General features: G+C 37.7%; 1 protein-coding gene across 25 annotated transcripts in view; it reads left to right on the top strand.

Annotated features, from left to right (window-relative positions):
- The window catches only part of Ptprd (protein tyrosine phosphatase receptor type D), a 2287128-nt gene that overhangs the window by 1865960 nt on the left and 403422 nt on the right, over positions 1–17746 (top strand). Inside the window, exon 1 of one of the 25 annotated variants that reach the window (XM_085839212.1) lies at positions 12349–12445. The exons of the other annotated variants lie outside the window; for them this stretch is intronic. The gene's annotated coding sequence lies outside the window, so the exon portion shown is untranslated. Of the gene's footprint in view, positions 1–12348; positions 12446–17746 lie in introns of those variants that run through there. 25 annotated transcript variants of the gene reach the window in all.

The raw sequence follows: 17746 nt of genomic DNA on the forward strand, positions 1-17746 counted from the left end.
GTCATTGGCTATGTCTATAATAGCTGTCATTTCACTATTGTACCAGTGAGCACATCTTGTCTGGGGGCGGGGGGTGTAACTATTTTTGCACTCAGAATCAAGCACTGGGTTAGTTCCTTGGTGTCTTTTATCCTCCAGTCACCTAAATAGCACCTTCTAGCACTATGAAATTAAGAAGATATAAAAGGGGAGTGTTTCCTAGTATGATTGAGGGTTTATTTATTTATCTTGCATTATAAACAACACACATGATGTCTTTAGCCATAGGATCTTTGTCCTTAACTTATGATGTGAAATCAAGAACAATGGCAGTACACTGTGCCATTTCAAGTGCATTTGGTGTCATCTTGCCCAGTAAATCCTAGTGGGTATCCTGAGATACATCAATATTTTCATTTAATTACCCATATTATCCTGGAAACAGTATTGTCCACCTGTGAAGAGTAACTCTGTTCAAACTCTTTTTATATTTATTTTTTAAAAAAAATAGCTTAAAGTCTTTGGCTTTTAAAAATTGGGAACAAATAGCAATAACAGCTTTCTTTGTTCCGTATCATACAGTTATTTGAGGAATTTGTGAGACTTGGCCTTCTTGATCTTTTGAGTTGTGGTAATTCATATTCCTTGTAAAAAAAATTAAGGGTAAATTTTTCTTTCTACTTCAGTTACTGTGTTTCCTTTGAGATGGGAATGATACACAAAATGGGCCTCTCCTCGTTTTTTAGTAATTCAAGCCCATGCTCTTAATGGCTCTCAGCTGGACTGAACATTGCGTCACTGAGTAACTTCTACAAACAGCAGAGAACTGGGACTCATCTTCAGATATTTTGGCTGGAAAAGTCTGCAGCATAGCCTCAACAGCTGAACTGAGGAACAAAGACCAACGCAGTGGCCCCTTTCAATCCTGGCCTTACAAAATGGTGCACAGTTCTAATAAATGTATTTTTGAGTTTTTATGGAGAGTTTTTGTACGTACTGTTCTATAATACTTAAATAACTTTAGTGTTCATTCAAACAACATGGTAAGATATTTTCCCTAAAACACTTACATAGACCATTATTTATGTTTAGTCTAACTTAATGAAATTATATCCCTTTTTTGTTGAAATATAGAGTGTGAAGGTAGCATATTAGCTCATGCTAGATCAAAGCCCAGTATTTTCTCTTTCAATGTAGAGAAAGAATACTTTGTATGTTCCAGCCTCTTCACAATAAGACAGCCTTTGAAAGCCCCATTGCTTGACTGTTTTGTTGATTTCTTTTGCCTGATTAAAGGTAGAGTATCCCAAAATATTTTGTTTACAGTATTTATTTATGCCTAGATGAGGAAGTGATGCTAAGAGATGCTATCTCACCCTTTCCTGTATCATCGAAGGGAGAGTTTTGTTCCTGGTTGGATGACTAAGACTTTACCCCTTCCCCTTATAGCATAATCTTATTATATGTTATAGTAACATCTTATTCCTATGTAGGAACCTGTCCCAGTATTGAAAACTTGAAGCAATACTTTCTATCTTACAGTCCTCTGAGTTACACATACAGGAGTACATGAGCCTTTGTCATGAGGCTGTTGTCAAGATGTCTCTAGAGCTGAAGCCATCTGAAGGCCTAACTAAAGGATATTGGCTTCTAGTCACTCATTGGGCTACTGACCAAAGTGACCTCTGGGTCATTCATGTGGTCACTGTCAGTGATGAATTCATCAGCATCTTAGGCTCTTCAGAGACTGTCTAATCTTCAGCCTATGGAAGCTACTAAGAGAGACAGAGAGTGAAGGAAGTGGGAAAGATAAAAAGTGGGATGGGAACATGTGATGTGTTTGTTAGAAGAAGTTGTCAGGTCTGGCTTTAACTGGGACTAGAGTTATAGTTGCTGTTGGTTATATATGAGATTAAGAATACAAAATATTTTATAAATGTTTCTTTAAGTGTGTGTGTGTGTGTGTGTGTGTGTGTGCCTGTGTACCTATGTGTATGTGTGATCTTATACATTGACTGTGCCAGTGGGTACACGGATGAGCACATGTAGAGGCAAGCAGTGGTGCCTTCCACTCATCCCTTTCTCCCTTAATCCCTTGTAATAGGACCTGCCACTGATCCAGAAGCTTGCCATTTTTCCTTGGCTGGCCGGCCAGTGGGCTCTCTGTCTTCTGCTGCTTTTACCCACTGTGCTATCTCCTCAGTCCAGGATATGTCTTTACATTCCCAATATGTGTTTGTATCCTGCATAGAATCTAGAAATGGCAGAAATCACATATTTAGCTAAAAGAACATTTACTTATTACTTTCTGATATTAAAGAAAGTTGAGAACATTGTGTCTAACTGATCAATTGAACTATAGTTCTAAAATTAATATGGAGCACAATATGCTGGGTACTGGCTGGTTGATAAAATAGGTGATATATACAGACAGAGTTTAAACTTATGTATGCTCATGTCCAGTCATAAAAGGTGTTTGACAATTACAGGATTACATATTAATTTATGCATCACCTAAACCTCATCTCCACCAAAAGGACCATTATTTTGAGTATTCTGTAATGGTTGGTATTTTTAGTGCCAGACTCATGATCCCTAAAATCTTAATGCCTGCATTCCAGATGTTTTTAATCTCTAAACTGTCAGGGTGTTACTGGGAACATAAGGTAAATGCCTTGAAGCAAAACAATAATGTGTTTTTAATGAAGAGGACTTTCTGTGTTGTTGAAATCTGAATCAAGAGGTTCCCTCTCTTGCAAGGCTTTTCATGCCACTCTTTGTAGGCGAACATATGGCTCACATCACAGTGAAATATGTAAACGAGGGAGAATAAGAATAAGAAGAGGAAAACCCTGCTCCATGCATGTGTCATGTCTGATGTAAGGCCACATGTGCAGTTTTCATATTGGACAAAAACTTCAGTGCAGCCATGAAGTAACCTTGGGATCAAGGCTCCTTCCTGTGTCTGTGTGTCTTAAATGCTGCAAATGGTTTCACATTTTCAAGTAATTAACACTCACTTCACTCTTAATATTTGCATTTCTTTATTAAGAAACAATCTCCCAATAATTCTTAATGAAAGCCTGAAATGGTGATATTTAGAAAGCATTAGCTTTCTGGAAGTAAATTACCAGGGGAAATGGTTTGGTCTTGAATTTTCCATATTTAATATGCTAATAGGAAGAATTAAAAAAAAAACAGAAAATGTCTTTTGTAGAATAAATGTGATTACTTGTCTTTGTGCACGTGACCTCACTTTTAATTTTTGCTTGATATCATGGATGTTCCCTTGTAGAAAATATTGTCCTTCAAGATAAATAATTCTAAAAATAGTTACAGTTTTCTCTTTTAAAATGATTTCCTTTCAGCTGGACTCTCTCTTATTTTTCTGTACGAAACTGGTATTCAAAATAATGTGTCTTAATCTTGTGTATCCATTATACACATGTACTAGTATGAGATTTTTGTTATTATTTGAAGTGAGATTGGTTATGGTAGACTTGGCTGGCTCAATGTGCCTATAAAAGAGGTGGAAGCTAGCACGTCTTTTCTCGAGAAACTCCATTTTGGCCAACAATCCAGGATATGTGATTGACGGTGCTGCTGGAATGTTTTCGTAAGGGGGCTTGGCTGCTGAACACACCTAACCTCTAGTTGACTACCAACCTGGAGCAGTGTACATCACTGGAAATGTTGGTACCGGGTTGGGAGGGACCTTCTCCTCTGCTCTTGAAGGGACTGGGCCAGGCACAGTTCAGGACCCTTGTTTTCAGGCACTCTGTGCCATTATTTTACCTTTTGGAGACCAGCTTTTGGGAGGAGGCGCCGAATTGGATCACGCATCTATATAGCTGTATCTCTGGGCACATAAACATTTCTCCCTGCTATAATGAAAGACATTTTTCCTATGGGTTAACTGGAAGAAAAGGGGTGGAGAAAGTGCGTTTAATTTCAAGGGTCAGAAGTTAGGAGAAAGCCCATAAATATTTCTCATCCTGAGCATTATGATGTGCATTAGGCCATGAGTTTTGAGAGAGGGTTTCCTTCAAAGGCACCCACATCTCTGGTGGCAGGATGTGTTAGTCTGTGCTGTTTTTTTCCTCCATGCCACGGGAGGTTGACAAGGAGCAAGGATTTAATTTAAGGGTGCCTTTTAGGAAAAACTCTACAAATTAGATTAAATTACAAAAATAATAAAGGATGTATATTAAACCCTACCAAAATAAAGGGCTTCCTGTGTGGTTTGCACACATCATGAAGCTGATATCTGCAGCTTCATGAATATAATCCTGACAAAACCGATGTTTATTTATGCTTTGTACGTGAAACAATTCCCAAAGCTAGTCAAGTGTTATTATTCAAACATGAATCTCCATTGTTCCAAGGAAGATGAGATATGATACAGTTTCATACCAACAATGGTTACTGCGAACTATACTGACACAATCAATTCAGTGTAGAAATATTCCTGTAATGGTTATTTACAGTGCACATATTGAGGTTTTTAGGCAGTTTGTACATGTGCCCTCTGCATGTCTTTAGTTTAGACATTGGAGCAGACAGGCTTTCATATTCTCGTCTCTTCTCACCATTTTCCCCAATAGCTATTTTTAATGCACCTAAATTCAGCATTCAAGTTTACTTGACCATCTGTGGTTCATGTGCTGATGTTGCCTGAGGGAATTTGGTTTACAGCTCACCAGGGAAGAAGAGGATAATGGACTGTGTCTTTACTCTTCGGGACCTTTGCAAGTGTAGTTAAACTGAAACTTAATAACCTCCTGTTCCTTTCCTCTCTGACAATGTTCTCCTTAGCAGTCACCCTCATTCCACTCCTTTCTTTGATTGACTCTTTATCTTTTATTTGATCTTTCTTGGGCCAGGATTATTATTCACAGTATGATTACACTATAAAATTCTCTGTGCCAGTGGTCTTTACAGTCAGTAATTAGCTGTATGCTTTTAGGACTGTAGTACCTTCCAGAATGTGTTTGATGGCTCTGAGTTCTTTTAACCTTTGCCCTGTGCTTTCAGTTGGCAGCATTGTGTGTCAAGCCCCATGGAGGAGCCTCTGTGCTTAGATTTTTCTTACTGTGATTATTCTCTCCATCAATAGTTTTTGTAAAAAGGAATAGACTGTGACATGTAATTTGATGAAAAGAGCCATTCAAGGAAATTTTATAATTGATTGTGGAATAAGAAGTCTATTCTAAGGTTGTACTATACAATATAGTTTCCTAGATTGTTCCTTATTTAACTACTACTTTTGGTAGTTTTATTCTTTTTGCTGGGGTATCTTAGTCTCTTTATATAGCAGAAGTATAACAAGTTATTTCCTGTCCTGTCAAAGCATAGAGATCACCTAGATGCCTAAATAGAATAACATGGGCAGCTATATCTACCTTCATGTAAACAAAGTTGTTTAGCTTCACTTTTAGATGGCTGCTTTTTAGGCAAATGAATGTCATTGACTTTTATTTTATTTTAAAATTTCTTACATGCAGCCTTATCTCATAGTATGACAGAAGAGATGCTTGAAACGTTGTCATAGCTCCCTCAAATTATAAATCTTTCAGTGACAATAACTATTAAAGGTTAAATGACTATTAAGTAAAATATAAGATCAATTTAATATGTGCTAGGTAGAATTTTCAAGAAGCAAAGTAGAAAAGTTCAGGCATGAAAATATTCAGCTAGTCAACTCACAGGCAGAGAATGAAAAAGACAGGATTGTCTTAGTTTCTTTTCCATTGCTGTAGTAAAAATACTACCATAAAAACAAATTCCGGGAGAAGGGTTTACTTTTGCTTATAATTCCAGAGGGATAGAAGCCATCAGGCAGGAAAGGCATGATGGCAGGGGGAGTAAGCAGGCTGTTCACCTTATATCCACTCTCGGGAAGTTGGGGCCAGCCTATAACCCAACACGTCCCACCTCCAGTGATATGCTTCCTCCAGTCTTTCAAAGATTCCACTTACCACCACCAACTGGTGAACAAGTGTTAAAACACTTGAGCCTGTGGGGGACTTTTCTCTTTCAAACCCCAGCAGGTAAGCTTTGACCATGCAACTTTGTACACAGATTATTAGCATAAGTCTTTGGGAGTTAAACCATGGTGTATGAGAATAAAAATACTGGAATGATGCCATGAACCCATGTTTCAGCTGAATGGAAAAGTTATTCTGAGACTGAGGAAGAAAAGATGCAGTGCTCTTCGGAGGAAGATTTATTACTGTGACCAGGAGAGAACGCTGAACAGATGTTTTCCTTCCTGAACAAGATTGATGGTTATGAAAGAGCAGAAAGACATGAGCGTCCAGAAGAGGTGGGGAAAACTGGAGAAGTGATTGCAGAGGGGCTCTGATAAGGAATAGGGAGATTTGGAGTGAATGAAGAGAATAAAGGCAAATTATACAGGTCATGGGAATATAACTGAGGAAATGTGACAATGCAAAAAAATGTGATGTAAAGGGTATAATGTTAATGTATCTGAGATATAGACAATCATACAGTTCTTTGAAAATGATGAGGGAGGTGAAGAGGGGAAAGCCCAAACCTAAACAAACCAACTGTGATCTTAAATATCTCTTGATTAGATGGTTGAAAAGAGCTGATGCTTTCTCAGGGAAATTGATTTAGAAGGTGATCCCTGCTTACAACATGTATCTATTTGTGTCTTTATCACTTTCCTGCAAGCATCAGGAGAAAAGAACAAAATAACACTATTAAAATATAAATTGGTAGTTAGATTTTAATCTATGAAAATTTAGTAAAATTATTTTACATTTAATCTTAGAATTAAAATTAACTGGTCTTTTAAAAGTTTCATTTTTTAAGCATGTGTACATGTATGTCTACTTGTGGGGATGTACATGTGTGTGCAGGTAAGCTACCCACTAATGTGGGTACTGGAAGCTAAGCTCAGGTTCTCTGCAAGACCAGTACGTAGTCTAAATCACTGAGTCATCTCTCTAGTGCCCAAATGAAGTGCTTATGAAAAATGATTTAATAATAATAATCAGCTAACATTCAATGGACATTCCCATGTATTGTTCTCATTAACCATCTCCTGAAAGAACAACTCCCAGAATAGAAGATGAAATATTTCTCATTTATCATCATCTTCATCATTCCACCTTTAAAATTAGCAATAGACCTGTATCAGAGTTTATGAATATGACTTATCTATGATGAAGTTGGAAGGTACTATTTCCTATTTTATTAATTCTTTCAGAGTTTAATACAATGTGGTGTGTTTTGATCATATTCAGTGCCTAAGTCTTCCTAGATCTGCCTCCTTTTCATACCTGCCCACATTTATATTCTTTCATTTTAATCTTTCAAGACCATTCGGTCTTCTTCTTGGACATGGTTGACTTACTTACTAGGAGCTATACTTTTTTTTGTGAATTAATTTTTTTATTAGGTATTTTCCTCATTTACATTTCCAATGCTATCCAAAAAGTCCCCAATACACTCTCCCCCCCACTCCCCTATCCACCCACTCCCACATTTTGGCCCTGGCATTCCCCTGTACTGGGGCATATAAAGTTTGCAAGTCCTATGGGCCTCTCTTTCCAGTGATGACCTACTAGGCCATCTTTTGATACATATGCAGCTAGAGTCAAGAGCTCTGGGGTACTGGTTGGTTCATAATGTTGTTCCACCTATAGGGTTGCAGTTCCCTTTAGCTCCTTGGGTACTTTCTCTAGCTCCTCCATTGGGGGCCCTGTGATCCATTCAATAGCTGACTGTGAGCATCCACTTCTGTGTTTGCTAGGCCCTGCCATTGTCTTGAAAGAGACAGCTATATCTGGGTCCTATCAGCAAAATCTTGCTAGTGTATGCAATGGTGTCAACGTTTGGAAGCTGATTATGGGATGGATCCCTGGATATGGTAGTCTTTAGATGGTCCATCCTTTCGTCACAGCTCCAAACTTTATCTCTGTAACTCTTTCCATGGGTGTTTTGTTCCCAATTCTAAGAAGGGGCACAGTGTCCACACTTTGGTCTTCATTCTCCTTAATCATCAAGGAAATGCAAATCAAACAACCCTGAGATTCCACCTCACACCAGTCAGAATGGCTAAGATTGAAAATTCAGGTGACAGCAGATGTTGGCAAGGATGTGGAGAAAGAGGAACACTTTTTCATTGTTGGTGGGATTGCAAGCTTGTACAACCACTCTGGAAATCAGTCTGGCGGTTCCTCAGAAAATTGGGCATAATACTATCAGAGGATCCAGCAATACCTCTCCTGGGCATATATCCAGAAGATGTTCCAACCGGTAAGAAGGACACATGCTCCACTATGTTCATAGCAGCCTTATTTATAATAGCCAGAAACTGGAAAGAACCCAGATACCCCTCAACAGAGGAATGGATACAGAAAATGTGGTACATTTACACAATGGAGTACTACTCAGCTATTAAAAGGAATGAATTTACGAAATTCCTAGGCAAATGGATGGACCTGGAGGGCATCATCCTGAGTGAGGTAACACAATCACAAAGGAACTCACACAATATGTACTCACTGATAAGTGGATCTTAGCCCAAAAACTTAGGATACCCAAGATATAAGAATCAATTTGTTAAACACATGAAACTCAAGAAGGAGCTGTACTTTTATATATATATATATATATATATATATATGCTGTGTCCGGGCAGCTAACAATTGCAAATAGCTCCATTGCTAGGGGTTGGACCTATTTGCAATCCAACTTCCCTCTCTTTGGTCTGACTTGTCTTTTATTGGTTCTGGTCATGTTGTTGCAATACATTTAACTTGCACTTTTCATTTTTCTGAGCAGATGAATAATATACTATTGTGTAAATATACGAATTATTGCAGTGGTTTCATTTTTACTTTTATGAATAAAGCAGTATTGAACATGGATAAGCAGGTATCTCTAGAGTAGAATCTAAAGTCCTTGGAGTGCATACCCAAGAATGGGATCACTGGATGATTTTATCTGTGAGGAACCTCCACACTGATTCCAGTACTGGCATACTCACCATCAGTGAGTAAGTGTTCCTTTCTTAACATTCTCCCCAACATTTGTTATTATTATGTTGTTATTGTTTGTTTTATTTTTTTTTACCTTAGGCATTCTGACTGGAGTAATAACTTAACTTGCATTTCTTAGATGGCTCAGTATATTTTTCTTTAGTTTATTGGTGAGGTCCTTAATCCACCTTTGGTTGTGCTTTGTGTAGGTTAGACATGGGAATAGAGTTTCATTCTTCTTCATATAGATATCCAGTTTGACTAGCATCATTTTTTTTGAATAAGGTATCATTTCTCTGGTGTTGTCTATATGGTCAAAATCATATGGCCCTACGGTATAGGTTTATATGTTCTTCTCAGTTATTCCATCGATCAATTGGTCTTTGGAAATGCCAGTGCATACTGTTTTCATTTCTGTAGCTCTATAGTATGACTTGAAATCTGGAATGGCCATACTTCAAACAGATTTTGGTTGTTCATGATTCTTTTGGCTGTCCTACCATTTGACTAGCCTTTCCCAAATGTATTTATTTGCAGTAGGAGTTTTCTCTTGGACTTTTAAAGGTTTTTTATGTATAGAATTAAATCATCTAAAAATAAAGATACTTTGATTTCTGTATTTACAATATGCATCACTGTTTGCTCACCATTTGACATACTTGCTTATTTCTCCAGGTCAATATTCCGTGGGAGGGAAGAGAATGCACATGCTTGTTTCAGTGGAGCTGCTTTTTTTTTTTATCCTTTATGAAGATGATATCATTGGGCTCCCTTTTTATTGAAGTTTGTCCCCTGTATCCCTAAGTTCATAGAGAGATGATTAATTTTATTGAAGGACTTCTTTGCTCAGAACTTGCTAGTTTCTTTTTTAAAAATCTTGTTTCTGTGCATGTATGCACACACTGCATGTATGGAGTAGGAAGAATCTTCTTTCATCATGTGGGAACTGAAAGCATGGACCTTAGGTTGTCAGGTTACAACAAATGTCACTACCTCCTATGAATATTAGCCAGCCTCAAAATGGCATTCACTTGGAAACAGTTTCTTAGCAAAGGACTATTTATCATTTTTTACCTATTAAAATTATAATCAATATATGTTTACTATGTAGAAATTAATTTTATTATTTTTATCAAATATATATAGTTATACACACAATTCATAATAATTTTAATAGTCAGAATATTCTCAGGAAGCTGCAAGGTTGGCATATAGCAGAGTGAATACTTCAAAATATTTAACTTGACAGTAGGTCTTATTTTTATAAGTAGATTTATTATTTTTTATCAAAATGAAAATAAAAATTTTCTCCTTGATACAAAGCAGATCGTTTAGATGAGGTCAAGTTAAAACTTAAGAACCCCAGAAACATAAACATTGTGGACTTACAGAGAATTATACTGTACTTACTGACATTTGAGTGGTAATTTTTAATTATAGATTTATTTAGTATCTGGCAATATTATCGGTTTGCTCATTCTGCTTTAACAAAATACCACACACTGGGTAGTTTAATGACAGAAATTTATTGTGTTAGTACAAGAGACATATGGATGTTTTTAATGTCACTTTGTCACAAATTAGAATCACCCAAGTAGGTATCCTCAGCTGAAGAGTTATCCTGATTTCCTTGATTGATGTGGGAAGACCCATCCTATTGTGGATGGCGGCAGCCTATATCAAAAGCAGATTTCAGAGGGCAGTTTCCTGAGCCTATTGCTGACTTAGTCTTCCCTCTTCTGTTGTTGCTGCCCTGCTGATACCTTTCCTAACAGTAGCTGTCCAAGCTTGCAATCATGGGATGAAACTAGTGACTTTCCAAGAACTTTCAAGGCTCCTGGTCCCAGATTGGGACCACTGAGGCATTCCACCCTGTGGACTGAGTAACTGCCTATTGTTGCCCTCCAGCAAGAGACGGACAGCTATTCTGGGACTACTAAGTATGTTGAGGAACCCAGCCTTCACTACTGAGTTTTTAGCATCTCAGTAGCGATTTGACTGTTGTCGCTATTTTAAAGCTCATTTAATAAATATCCTTTCTTCTCCCACCTTTCTCTCTCTTCTCTCTCTCCGTCCTTCCCATGCGCCCCCCCTCCCCCCTTCCCCCGCCAATGCTCTTGATTCTGTTCATCTGGAAAACCCCTAACAAGATATTCCTTGTAGAGATTGAGGGAAGAATCCGTTTCCCCTTTACTCAGTAGATGGCTACTGGACTCATGGGTCTTCTCACTCACTGTCTACTTTCTTTTCTCTTTAGATATTTTGGTCTAATGCGCCTCTTCTTGTGAAATATTAAGGACCAGGAAACTCAAACGAATCATTTTACCTTAGTAACCCCTGTGAAAACCTCTGTATCTTAATAAGCGCAACTCTGAGATATTGGGGGTTTAAATATCAACATGAATGGCAGGGGCATAGTTCATTAAAATCAACAGTCCTTCTTGTCTTTTCTTCTCAGTAGTGGTTTAGGGAGCTAGCTGGGATTTTCATTTAGAGGAGACATACCTGAAAAGTCCTTCTGCTGGGCCTTTTAGAGAAATACTGGCTATAATTTCTTCTCTGGACCTCAGTTTTCTTGACTGAACAATGAGATACATCTTTAATGGAGACCTCTTTGTGAGATTAATTAGCCCTAAGGCAGACATTGCTGTGCTGTGTTAAACTGACTTGAAATCAAGCTTCTGCTTCATGCCAGTTCTGTGTTTCAGAGGGCGATTTTTCTTGTTGCCATCTCTAAGATGGAAAACAAATGCCTTGGTGAAGCACATGCTCAAGCATTTTAAATGAGCTTCGTAAATCCTGGCTGTTAAGTGAGGAGATGCTTTTCTGTGCACATTTTATCAACTGTAATATTGTTGGTCCTGTTGTTGTTGTTGTTGTTGTTACTTCCTGTGACTTCCTGAAATCTACAAACAATTCACTCAAGCAATGCTCCAGGCTATTTATTTTATTTTACTTCAACTGCATAGTGAGGCTTTGTTCCAGAGGTCAATAAGTTGTTTTTTTTTAATGACAGCACATAGAAAAGCCATGTTTACATATTACATATTACATATAGAGCCAGCTCCTTTTACCCTGAACTCCCAGGGACACCGAGCCTTAATGCTCCATGGCATCTGTGGTGTGACATGAGTTAGCCTTTATCCTGTGCATCTAGAATGGTTCTAGCTTTGTGCCAGCCTTGGGAGAATTAAGAAGTGACATTCAAATCAAGCAGATTATGTCATGGAACCCCACTTGAGAAAGGCAGGCTGAGTTTTACCTTGGATTTATTGACAAGGGACTGATGCTTCTCTCCAAAGCCCTGTTGTGTCATCGATTTGAATGTGCTTTGTTTGCTCACTGATGTCCAGGCAGGGAGGGGGCAGGGCTGTTTCATTTCACACAGATGGACTTTGAAGCATGGCAGTGTCAGCAACTTTGTCTAGAGCCTTCCAGAAAAGGATAATGACAAGGTAAGAGGAGCAGCCTTCAGCATAAGCAGCAGGTTACTCCTGGAGGATGAAAACTCCAAATTAGATAGCAGTTGCCAGGTGTTCTTCAAAGACACCGATCCTAGAGAAAGCAAAAGTGTGAAGTGCCCTGCAGGACAAATCGGGTTAGAGTGTCATCAGCCCTGTGGCTGTAACTTGAAAGTGCGTGTATTTTGATTTAGTATTATCAAGTTCACTAGCATTCCTGTGTTTTGGTTGTTGTTTGGTTTGTTTTAGGTAAAAGAGGCATGTTTCCCTGTAAAATGCACAAACTCAAGAATTCTTAACTTCAGTTCTTTCCCCAATTTTTCTGTACGTGGCTTGCTATTTACTTCCTATTTTGATTAAAACTATTACCTATACATGGTAAAATTAATATTTTCTGAATTAATAAATTAATAAATTAATATGTTTTGAATCTATTTCTGATTTTTTTATGCTTATAAATAAAATGTCTTGTTCTCAAATTAAGATTCTACATATTCTTCAACATCTTTGTCTTTTCTGAACTTTTGCTTGAGCTTTTTCTGATCGTTGAAACAGTATTTTCTTCCGTGGTTACTGTGGTGACTTGCTAATACTGTGTACTCCGATTTCCAAACAAGAAAATTGATTAGTAGCATTTCATGGGCTTTATCAATTTTTTAGGGTTGGCATAACATACAGGCTCTACAGGGTTAATCTTTAGTGAATACTCATTTACAGATCCTTTTGAACTACATATAATTCTATAGTTTTAGCTTAAATAAGCTTCTTAAAATGTTTTGTTTACAAAATATATGAAATTTGTGCTGTTTGTTTTTTGGGATATACTGTTTTATTTAATTTTCATTTCTTTCTTTTTTTATTGTATATTTTCTTTACTTACATCTCAAATGTTTTCCCCCTTCCAGATCTCCCCTTTGGAAGCCTCCTACCCACTACCCCCTACCCCTGCCCCTATGAAGGTGCTCCTGCACCAACCCACCCCCTGCCAGCTTCTCGTCCTGGCATTCCCCTACACTGGGGCATAGCAAATCCCCAGGACCAAGGGTCTCTTTTCCTACTGCTGTCCAACAAGGCCATCCTCTGCCACATATGGGGCCAGAGTCATGGGTCCTTCCATGTGTATTCTTTGGTTTGTGGTCCAGTCCCTGGGAGTTCCAGGGGGTCTGGCCAGTTGACCCTGTTGCATTTGGAATATATTGGATGCTGGCAAGAGTGTGCCTTGGTGCACATGTGAAAAATCAGAGGACATGTTGCAGAAGTGTGCGGGATATGTGTGTGTGTGTGTGTGTGTGTGTGTGTGTGTGTGGGTGTATTCCTTCAAAGAGGGGAGTGATGAAAGGAGGAAGAGAGCAAGAATTCTAATTGATTTTATTTCCTCCTCCTTAGCCTATTTATTATTGGTGTAGAGAAATTCATTTTATTTTCATATATTAATTTTATAACATGCCACTGTGCTGATTGTATATATATCAGCATTTTTTCAGAATTTTCTTGTGTTTCTTACCTAGAGCATATCATCTATAAATCAGAATTCTATGACTTCTTCCCTGCCTGTTTGTGTGCCTTTAATGTTCTTTTTTTTTCTTACTATAATAAATAAGAATGCTGAACTTGCACACCCTTGTTTCTGATTTTAGTGGAAATGTTTTCTTATCTCCCTTATACTTTAATGTTGACTCTAGGTTGGATATCACTTTTGTTTTTCTTTTCTTGGTATGTTTCTTTAGTTCTAAGTATCTTTAGGACTTTTGTCATAAAGGAATATAGGACATGGTTGAAGGTACTTTTTGAATTTGTTTATCATGTAATTTTTGCCCCTGTGTCCATTTATGTAGTTTTATTTTTAAAATGTTGAATTATACTATAATTTCTATATAATATTTGCTTATGTAATGGCTTACTAATTAAATTATTTAGGGTAAATTCACCAGATAGGTATTGATAAGCAGTTCTTAAAAACTACCTTCTTCTCATCAGATCTTTTAAATTTTGGTTGATTGACTCACTTGGTTTATGGATTTGCCCCAGTTTATTCGTTCTAGTATTGATGAACATTTTAATGTTCTTTTTTATTTGTACCACTAATAAATAATAGCAGCTATTACTGTTAGGGTATAAACCTAACCAATCTTTTGGTACAGTAGGATGGTCTTTACTGGCTAATGCAGAAGCTGTTTTGTAGGAAGGTTTTACCAATTTACACTTCCAGGAACAGGGCATGAGCATTTGTGTCTTCTACACTTGGGTAACAATCGGTGCTATTTGACTTCTGACTGTAATTTTCCTCTTGGCTGTGTACTGACTGTTTTCATTATGATACTTTTCATTTCCCCATCGACAAACAGTGATACTCTCAAAGGCCATTAATATAATGTCTTTCATAAAATGCTTAGTGCTATTGTCTTTACTGCCTACTCCCAAAATATGGGCTTTCCCTGCCCATCCACTCAGGATAGCACCAAACATACGGTAGACATATGTTTTGAAAATATTTCTACTCTGTGGATGCCCTTCTTAAAATGATACCTTTGATGAACAGATCTTTTAACTTTATTGAATTGTAATTCATCAGTTATTGTCACTTTGCCTTTTATTCATAAATCTTGGCTAGCTCCAGGATAAATTTATTCTGTACTATTTTTTCAAGTATACTTTGTGTTTATGCACCTTATCCATAGATACATGGTGTGAAATAGGAGGTCAACATTTATTTTCATTTATACAATTACCCATTGGATCAAGTGCCACTGATTCAAAAAGTTTCATTTCCACTTTATACCAATGCTTGAATCCATTTTCTTCTATCTTTATATTATATTATGGTTCTACTTAAACCAATACTTTTTCTTCAGTTTTTCACAAACACTATAATTTCTGTTTGTGAACTTTGTTAACGTTTGTTACATTGATTTCTTGACACTGTTATAAGTAATTTTAAAATTGTGAGCCTATTGACCGTTCTAAACTTGTTGAATAATTTCAGTTATGATTGGGTATCCTCACATTTTCAAAGTAGTTGGGTTGGTTTGCTGTGATCTAAATACAGACATATATAATATGGTCTCCAATAATATTGGCCCGAGGAACGCACAAATAAGAAAATGCCATTTCTTTAAAAACTCGAGTATGAATGATCCTGATTGTTAACCAACCTTAATGGAGAGAATTTTCCCCTGGCCAGAAACCTCTTAAGGAAAACAGCATTTAAAATTATGCTGAACATTTCCTGTCAGTACCACATGATAAGATCAATTGCTTCAGGTAGGCCATCAGAACAGAGCAGCATGCAATGTGGGTTTTAGTCAATGGCTAAGGATAAGTGAAGACAGTTTCACTGTGTCTGAACTATGGGACAGAAAATATCCAGATCGGAAGTATATAGTTCCGTGTGAGTTCCACGTTACTCATTTTCATAACAGAGAATAATATGCTGTACTTTAAACATCCTAAAGCAGGCAGACTTAATTTTATTAGCTAACTGTTATCCAACAGAAAAAATGAATTTATCTGCAACCATCAAAAACCTGTTTATGATAGCTGACTAAATATACCTAAAAAAACATACTGATTTATCTTTGTTTTATTGTGGATAAGGTAAAAAAAACAAACAAACAAAATAACCAACATAAAACAAAACCCTTTGCTGCCCTTATATTTTTGCTGTTTAACATCATAAACCTTAGTAGCTTGACACAATAATCTGTATGTTTGCCTTCACAACTCAACAAATGGGCTCAGCTAGGCGGTTGGAGTGTGGAGTCTGTACTCAGCACATCTTGACTGGATCTTCTGAAGACACTGACCACTATGAGATGCTATCCGGTGGTTTATCTTCCTCCAACAAAGTCTCTTCCCTCGCCCCTGCTGAGTAGCATGGGATTATCTACATAGAAGTAGGTCATTGGGGTCTCTCAGGTCAGCAAGTGTTAAAGTCTTTCTTGGAAGTTTTTGAACACCTAAGGCACAGGGTTACTTCTGTTTCCTTACCTTGGCAAAGGCTGGGATAAGGCCAATCCAGAGAGGGGAGATCGTATTGGAGATGTTCTCTGGCAATTGACTCACAGCTGGATCTGGTTTCTAAATCTTAAAAAGAAGGTGTTTTGTTTTGTTTTGTTTTTAATTATTGTAAAAACCTAGTTTTCTAATTGTCTGAATTCCAGTTTATTATTCAATACCCACATCACTGCTGTCATTACAAGGTTTAAAAATTTTTTAAAGAGAGAAAGAAAGAAAAACAAAACATAACAAAAAGTTACTTTGATCTATATCACTGTAGAAATTTAAAACCATTTTAAGTGTAGAAAGCCTTTCCGGAATCAGAGATTTAGAAGTGTGAACAGAGGCCTGATCTGCCCACCAGTTCTTTGTACATGAAAGGTTATTTTTTCCATTTGCGATTTTTTTTCAGGACACAAATGAGAACTAACATCATGAACCTTGCTTTTCAAGTAAAATTCTAAAGTGTGTTAAACTTCTCCATGGGAGTTTCCAGGGAGGAAAAAAATGTTTTTCAGTCTATGTTGCTATCGGGGAAACAGGCAAGAGGTATGCACCCGTCAAAAAGCAGCACATTATTACTCATTGTCTTAAGAAGGCTGGAGAAGAGGCGGCTAGTGAACAGTGGATTTTGGAGAATGTATCAGGAGTCAGGTCTCTGCAGTGGACCCCAGTGACTGTGTCTGAGTAGCCAAGGGCTTTTATATCCACACCTGGCTGTTGGGAAGACCATCTGAGAGTCTAAATGCAAACTAGAATCTTTACTGCACACCAGTGTCTTCATGGGCATTTTAAAAGCAATCCAGTCTCTCCACTGCGCCCTGACCCACTGTGTGATCTGGCTACACTTTGCTTTCCCAGATTGCGAAGTCATTTTCTCCCAAGGCAGTCTGACATTAGCTACCACATGGCCTGTCCCTAAGCGTCTAGGCCTTTTGACATTTGTATCTTAGGCAGCACAGCTGTTTATTCTTTCTTCCATGTTGGGGCTTACCTGCTATTTCCTGAGGATCCTGGTCAGAGCACAGAACCCTATCTAAACTTCCTCTGTCCATAGCTCAGATATTCTCTTCCCAAACCCAGCTCTTCCTTTACCCCCTTTTTCTTGTTTTGTTTTCTGGTTTGGGGGATTGAACTTGGGTCTCTAACATGCTAGGGAAATACCCAGACACTGCATTGCTCACACACTCGCCCCTCTCTTTTATGCTGCTCCTTTGCTCCCATCTCTTCCCAGTACACTGTTCCAGGATCAGAGAGCTTACTGTTTTGTGTATTAATACATGACTCTTGCACCAGTCT

The sequence above is a fragment of the Mus caroli genome, unplaced genomic scaffold (assembly GCF_978045245.1).
Source record: "Mus caroli unplaced genomic scaffold, Mus_caroli_1 scaffold_6, whole genome shotgun sequence".
NCBI lineage: Eukaryota > Metazoa > Chordata > Mammalia > Rodentia > Muridae > Mus > Mus caroli.